We start from the raw sequence: 8125 nt of genomic DNA, 5'->3' as shown, positions 1-8125 counted from the left end.
TAAATGCACACAATTTGCTGTAATATTCTTCACATTGCACAGCCAATGCAACACCACCTGGGGAACAGGATGGAAAGAGGCATCCAGTGTGTGAGCTTGAACAAAAACATAAAGCACTACACAGTGCTGCTGTATGGATGGTGCTTCAATCATGCCTTGATCTGCAGTGTACACAAAAGAGAGCGGAGAGGGAACTAGCAGATTTCATGAGACAGAAGCCTGGTCTTGGCTTATCGGTGGGAGTGGTTGGCTTGAGATCCTAGGGTCTTGATTTCTTGAGTTCAAGGCCTTGTCGGGAAATTGAATCAACACCAGGTCGGGTTGACTCAGCCTGTCATCCTTCTGAGGTCGGAATGACGAGAACCGGTGTACTGGTAAAAGGCACTGCCGTGGTCCCAGCCAACGATGCTGCACACAAATGAGGATGAGGCCCGAGAGGGAAGAGGTGGATTTGCAGACATTTCTTATTCAGACATAGTTATAGTGTAAACAGGTACATCTGTTTTCTTTGGACAGGGGAGATGAAGTTGAGTATTTGATACAAAAGCATGTAGACAGGAAAACAACCACCAGGTTGAATGCATGCAGCACACATAATTTGTACCGGCAAAAGGCCTGTCTACGGATCTGGAAAACCCTCCCATCGACTTAATAATAACAATCCTCTTGAATAAGTTCAATCACTCAAACTTTTGGGGCTCAATCACTATCAGCCATGATCATTCTTGGGCAAACCACATGTCGAAGTTGGCCTCCAAAGCCAGTCACAGACTGGGCGTCCTCGGGTACACAACGCGTTTCCTTGTCACATGTGCACTCCTATCCACACACAAGGCCTTCATCCGCAGCTTGATAGAGTACTGCTGTCCCCTCTGGGCTGGTGCCACAGGTTGACGTCATGAAATCCAAGGCCTTCAAAATCATTGCAATCTCCCATGATGAAGCCGAGTCTGTGGGCCTATCACTTTCCCATCGCGGACAGGTCGGTGGTCTCGCTGTCTTCTTCCACCTTGCTAGTCTTGGCCACTCTGCTCTTTCCAGACTTTGTCGGCCACCCCCACAGGTATCTGCAGGGCTCACGTGGTCCACAATCAACCCCCTTTCTGGAGAAACTCCGAAAATCACTGCTCACCTCCACTTATGGGTTCCTTTTTTCCTGCCTGTGCAAACAAATTCCCCATTCTCTTCAATCTCATTAACCCCTCCAGATCTGAGATCCCCCCTTCCAAATCCATGACATTTTATAACCACATTAATCCTTCCCAAGTTCACCTACTCTGGGTTTCCAGTTTTTCCTTCCACATCTGTGATTGCGAGTTTGCGGCTGTATTCACGTGGTTCACCCTTTATATCCTCCCCTTCCCATAATTCTTCCCCGCATCCATTATTTGTCCAAGTCTCCCTCTATTTTGTCCCTCAACCCTGCTGTCAGAGCGTCCCCCACCCACACCTTCTACTGTTCTTTCCCTTCTGTTACGTCCTGATTGGTTCTTTGCTCTAGCTACTCCACGAGCCTCGATACAAAATTTAAACCACAGAATTCATGGAACACATAACCCGACACAGTGTTCAACCATGTAATTAAATTTAAATAAAATAATGATTTTAAAGGTCATATTAATTATTTTTTTTGCAGAAGTTCACCACTGTCACGCAATGTCGATTACACCACATCATTTAACATGTCCAAGTGCTGCTAAACTGAAGGTTTTTGAAGTGGTAAGAAGGTGATTGGTATTCTACAGTGTTCGAGAAAACAATTAAATTTAAATAAATTAAAGATTTTAAAGGTCGAAAAAAATTTGTAATCCAGAAATTTTTACCGCCGTTGACGCAGTGTCTTTCACGCCACCCTCATCTATCACTAGTTCTTCATGATTTCCTAAAAACAGTTTTCCTGTTTGGAATGATTTTCAATCTGTTTGACTGCCAGACTGGCAGACACAATGACTGGGCATAGTGGCGTGCGCCTGTAATCCGGCTACTCGGAGGCTTGGGTTGGAGGATTGCTTGAGGACGGGAGCCCTGCGCTGGGCCATGCTAAGAGAGGGTGTAGGGCAGCCTGGAATCATGGCAAAACCCAATCATTATCCCTGTGTCGTAAGAGGCGACCAAGGTTGCGTCAGGAAGGGCATCCGGCATAAAACCTGTGCCAAATCAGTATGCAGATCATAACGGATGATCTGCTGTGGCGACCCCTAACGGGAGCAGCCGAAAGACGAACAACAACTGGCAGACAGAGTGAAATAATTATCTCGCTCCTCTCTGCGCATGTGCAATTGGGACAAAGTATTGCGAAAACTGGAGGTTTGTTTTGTGATTCATGTTCCAATTCACGTTCAAAATATAACATTCAATTGAAATCAAGTTGCTCCTCTATCATAAACGGATGTTTGGAGATGGACGGACGGACTGACAGACGGACATAAGTGAACCAATCGCTTAACCCCGCTTTCTGCTTCCCGCGTGTGGCGTATAAAGGAAGCAGTGGGGATAAGTGAAAATTAAAAACAACAAAAAACAATGGACCAAGGATGGAGGAGCAAAGAGTGTAGAAGAGTTGGAAGTCAGGGGAAAAGGGAAAGAAGGTTGTGAGAAGATCAGAGTCAGAGAAGAGGATGTAAAGAATAGGATTTGGTTAATCATGGAGTGGAGAGCTCCACTTAATCATTTCACTGCCATTACCTGGACATAATATATAGATTACAGTTAATATTATTTTGCTGTTGCAGACACCGATAATTATCTGTTTTGAGCTACTTTAAAATGTTGCGTTGCTTCCAAACATGATTCCTTCAGTTTCCCAGGTATATAAAGAGGGCCAAACATACACCAGACCACAACAAATACATTTGTGTTTTTGTAAGACAGTTGATATGAAAACTTTTTAAAAACCCAGTTTGGCCAGAGCATGAAGCACTGTTGTTGGGAAGCAATTTGAAGATAATTGCACAAGATTTTATTTCTGAAATTGCTTATCAAGCATGGCACGTTATTTTATGACATTTCAGCCAAATGTGTATAGACGAAGGAGTTGCATGCAACCTCGTGATTCGCAAACCAAGCCAAATGATGATACATGAACAGAATTGACATCCCACAGCTGCAGGCACCCAAGGCACACTTAAGAGGGATAATGAAATGAAATTAAGCGGCTGATGGTCCGGCCATGATAACCGCTATAGCAGAACAATCCTTAGCCTTTTGTGAAAGCACGAGGGACACTCGTGGATTGATTTTGTGCTGTATTGATCTCTTCCACGCCTGGGCACATTTTCAAAATAAGGAACAGGATCGAGAACATTACCACGACACACAAAGGCAGACCACTTCCTACAGGATTCGGAGCAGACCAAAATGTAGTACTACTGTAAGATAGGTGTTTTTGGTGGGGATTTTTTTAAACCAAGGCATAGCAGGAGGTAAACAAATCAAAGGAAACGTCCACTCTGGTGACAATTTAACTTCTAATCCAAATTTGCTCCGTTATGTGAAGTCTCATTTCCATAGCATCAGTTGAGCAAATATGTTAAGTAAGATTAGCCTCCCTGCACAACCCCAACCAAAGGGCCTCCCTCAAAGTGGTCCATCCTTTTGAATTCCCTGTGGTTCAGGGCCATTGTATAACAGTGAATTGTTACATTTCTCCTCTCCATCTAACCTTGTATTCCCCCTGCTTTCAAGAGGTCCATCTCCAGGACTCCAGTTTGTAATTATCGTCATCTCTTGGTTGTCTACTCTTCGAGCTATTCCCAGGTAAGTTTCATTTCAGTTTTTTGATTATGACCAATGTGTCGATGAATTTGGTATTCTGTCTGATCCATTGGTATCTGCTCTCATCTCTTTTAGTTCTGCTGAGATGGCATCTTTCCATGGCTCTGTGTGGTGAGCAATTTTTTTCTCCATACTCTTTTGTAAGCCCACATTTCACTGCCGTGTATCATTGCTGGTATTACACAACTCGGTTGTAACACAGGGCCAGTTGGCTCCAACTGCTTATTCAACGAGAAGGTTGCAATCGTAGATCGCTGGTGCTTCCCGGTACAGCCAATTCGTAATATCAGACAATTGGTAGAACTTTCAGTTCTCCCTCATAATGAAAAGAAACGTATTATTTTCCAAAGAAACAGCATCCATAAGTGAAAATGAACTTTTTTTTTTCTTTGCTGGAGGTCATAATCGAATGCTAAAGGTCATTGCAATAGATCTGCGACAGATTACAAATGTGGGCAATACAAAAGTGAATAATTATGTCATAAAAATTTATGTTCAAACAAAAATTGATAAATATGGTTTGGTGGTCTTGGGGTATGATTCTCACTTTGGGTGAGAGAGGTCCTGGGTTCAAAGCCAAGGCCAGTGACATTTTTTGGGCTTGTTCTTCAAAAAGTGGAACACTGTGGACAACAAGTCTAAACACTTTATGTCGCCCTTCGGGAACCATGAAAAAATTAGAATGACACTCGGTCGAGCGCATACCTCCGCTAGGCTGAACAGCTTACGTTTTGGATCACACTGACAAACTGGATCTGGATTACAAAATTTAAATGTTTTGTTCTTGTTACCTACCCAACTCATCCACAACTTTTTGAAATATCGAGTTGGATATCGTTTTGGCCCCATCTCTCAATGGTGAAGAATCACTTTTTTTTAAAAAAATTCAAAAATCATATCCGGTTTCAGATTCGGATCTGCACCAAAATCGAATCAATTCACCCTTGTCACACACCAAACCTGCCCAACAAGTTTTGTCCGAATCAGTCTTCAACTTTTTTGAGATATCCTGCTCAAAGAGACTGACAAACAGACAAATGGGTGAAAACACAACCTCCGTCCATCTTTGGTGGTGGAGGTAACGAGAATGGCACTTGGTGGAGTGCGTATCGAGTGCGTATCTCCGCAAGGCTGAACAATTTACATTTTGTATCCCACTGATAGGCTGGATCTGGATCTGGACCAAAAATCGAATCGGCTTGTTCTTATCACCTAACCAACTCATCCACAACTTTTTGAGATATCATCCTACGTACATCGTTTTTGGCCAAATCTCTCAATTGGGTGGAATCATTTAAAAAATCCTAATATCCAGATCCGAATCCGAATCTCCACCAAAATCTCATCAATTCGTCCTTCTCACAAACCAACCTAGCCAGCAACTTTCACCTGAATCTGCCCATAACGTTTTGAGATATCCTGCTCACAGACAGACAGACAAACAGGGGTGAAAACACAACCTCCATCCACCTTCAGTGGCAGAGGTAACTTTGTACGTTCTACTACATACTTAGTAGAGGTAATGCACGTTATAATAGTACATACTCACATTCCAACATAATACTTGACAGATGTACTCATGTTCAAATAGTACATATGTAATAGACGTACTCACCTCTTGCTGTGTGGAAACATCAAGCAAGCAAGCTCGGGTTATATATTCTGATTCTGATGTACCATGCTCTGTTACAGATTGTCGTGCTGTTGAAGCAGTTTATTGCCAAGAGTTATACTGAGTGGTTTGCCATGGCCTTCCGAGCAGTAGTTAGGGCAGAACTTTGGAATTTGTTTAGGGTACGGGCGATAGCTCACCTATTCTTCGCAAAAGACACTGTGAGATCTTTAACGTCCACCAACTGGAGGAAAGAAAACAGTTGAACCGCCTTGGGAAGGTGGTTCCACAAACATAATAAAAGAGGAACAAAAGAGTGAAGGTGGACAGATGATCTGAATTTGAGAAGTTTAACCAGGGAGCAATTAACTGAAAGAAAGTGTACATCCTGAAGGAAGGTCGTTGAGGAAGGTTGGAGGGCTGAGAAAACCAAGGGAGCTCGACTTAAAGGGAGGTGGCTAAAAAGAGAAAAGGTAAAAAGGTCCACCCTTTTGTCTGTGATGTCAAAATAGCAGACCTTATGCTTCAGCCTCATTGTGGGAGATGCTAATAATGTTGAGAGCATTCAATTCTACATCACCCCAAAGAGACACATGGAATGTTAAGGTGCCAGTCCATCGAAGAGGTCAGTACTCCAATGAGCTATGCACAAAGGCCTCTATGACTTGGAATGATGGAGGATGCCCAGTCTGCACCCAGCTTTGGACTCCAGTCTCTGATAAGATCAGCCCAGGAGAGTTTGTGGCTCATGGTGATCAGGCAGAGAACTTCAACAGAATGACCTCTTCCAGTGATTGACCATGGAAACAAATAGGTGGGGTCATTTGCTCGCTCTCTCTCTCTCTCTCTCTCTCTCTCTCTCTCTCTCTCTCTCTCTCTCTCTCTCTCTCTCTCTCTCTCTCTCTCTCTCTCTCTCTCTCTCTCTCTCTCTCTCTCTCTCTCTCTCTCTCTCTCTCTATCGAGTGAAGCATGTGGCTGTTGGTTGCATCATTGGTTGGGACGCGGCTATGCCGCTGATGCAGTGCCCCCCTTACCAGTACACTGGTGCTCATTTTGCCGACCTCGGAAGGATGACAGGCTGAGTCAACCTCCTGGTGTATATTAATTCAGCGGCCAACGGGGCTTGAACTCAGGACCCCAGGATTCCAAGCCGCCACCCTAACCACTAAGCAAACACCAGGCGAGGATCATTTGCTGATCCTCCCAGAATGACAGGGTGAGGCTGAGATTTGCCAGGATTGAAAGAAATGTTCCACTTATCAGACGAGCAAGTAATGGATTCCAAATCAGCAGAGAATGATGCAACTGCTGTCTTCCTGTCAGTGGGATGGAGTATTACACGACACAATGTGAAGTAATTTGCAAAATGGAAGAGAGGGTTTTCCAGGCCATCAAATTGGCCGTCAGTGAAGATGAAGACCAAGACTGGGTGAAGGAAACTATATTGCGCACTCCGGCCTCCACTGAGAAAGTAGAGGAGAGATTTTCATTCATAGCAACGTGTTGATTGCGCGAGTTGAGGAATTCAGAAAGCCACATATGAAAGGACATTGTGCATTGCAGGCCGCAAGCTTGGCAAGTAGAGCAGGATGTCAGACCTAACCTATTATTTGAAATTTAAGGCCTCAGACAATTTCTGAGAAGGAAGGAGCAGCATGTCCAGAGTTAAGTGGCCGATTGATCCAAACCAAACCAAACAGAATCCAAACCGATTGATGGGCAGAGATCATCTGGTTTAAAAAGAGGAAAGGATGCACATCAGCAGCAATGATGGATTCTCCGACTGCATATAATTGGAAGTAAGCTCACTGGTCTGTACTTCCAGAGCATCTGGTTTTGGAACCCTCATTGTGAATGGGAGTGACATTGATTTCACTTGGTCATGTCAATATAAATGTGTATATATATATATATATAGAGTTGACGTTGCAACAATGTAAAACTTCCTGACTGCATTTGTTTCCACACTGTCAAAGGCTTTTTCATAAGGAATAAAATGTCAAGCTTGGCAATCTATATCCTCTTGATTTTTTTTGAATAAGCTGATTTATTGTTTGAAGATGATCCATTGTCGAGTGTAACCTCAATCCATGAGATTGATATTATATCCAGTATTACTTCTGTGAGAAGGACAGAGAGAAAGATAGAGGTGGAAGGGAGAGAGAGAGAGAGAGAGAGAGAGAGAGAGAGAGAGAGAGAGAGAGAGAGAGAGAGAGAGAGAGAGAGAGAGAGAGAGAGAGAGAGAGAGAGAGAGAGAGAGAGAGAGAGAGAGAGAGAGAGAGAGAGAGAGAGAGAGAGAGAGAGAGAGAGAGAGAGAGAGAGAGAGAGAGAGAGAAAGAGAGAAAGAGAGAAAGAGAGAAAGAGAGAAAGAGAGAAAGAGAGAAAGAGAAAAAGAGAGAAAGAGAGAAAGAGAGAAAGAGAGAAAGAGAGAAAAAGAGAAAGAGAGAAAGAGAGAGGGGAGAAAGAGAGAAAGAGAGAGAGAGAGAGAGAGAGAGAGAGAGAGAGAGAGAGAGAGAGAGAGAGAGAGAGAGAGAGAGAGAGAGAGAGAGAGAGAGGGAGAGAAAAAGAGAGAGAGAGAGAGAGAGAGAGAGAGAGAGAGAGAGAGAGAGAGAGAGAGAGAGAGAGAGAGACGGACGAGAGAGACGGACGAGAGAGAGAGAGAGAGAGAGAGAGAGAGAGAGAGAGAGAGAGAGAGAGAGAGAGAGAGAGAGAGAGAGAGAGAGAGAGAGAGAGAGAGAG

At 43.8% G+C, this 8125-nt stretch overlaps 1 long non-coding RNA gene across 1 annotated transcript in view; it reads left to right on the top strand.

The window, feature by feature from the left end:
* Window positions 1–1847: 1847 nt before the first annotated feature.
* The window catches only part of LOC147025438 (uncharacterized), a 79280-nt gene continuing 73002 nt past the window's right edge, over window positions 1848–8125 (top strand). Inside the window, exons 1-2 of the long non-coding RNA XR_015059526.1 lie at window positions 1848–3756; window positions 3850–3885. This is a non-coding gene — a long non-coding RNA (uncharacterized LOC147025438). The remainder of the gene's footprint in view (window positions 3757–3849; window positions 3886–8125) is intronic.

Source organism: Eptatretus burgeri, chromosome 6, assembly GCF_056783735.1.
Source record: "Eptatretus burgeri isolate ZD-2024b chromosome 6, Ebu_testis_v1, whole genome shotgun sequence".
Lineage (NCBI taxonomy): Eukaryota > Metazoa > Chordata > Myxini > Myxiniformes > Myxinidae > Eptatretus > Eptatretus burgeri.
The sequence above is the reverse complement of the archived record's forward strand: the minus strand, read 5'-3'. Positions and strand labels throughout refer to the sequence as shown.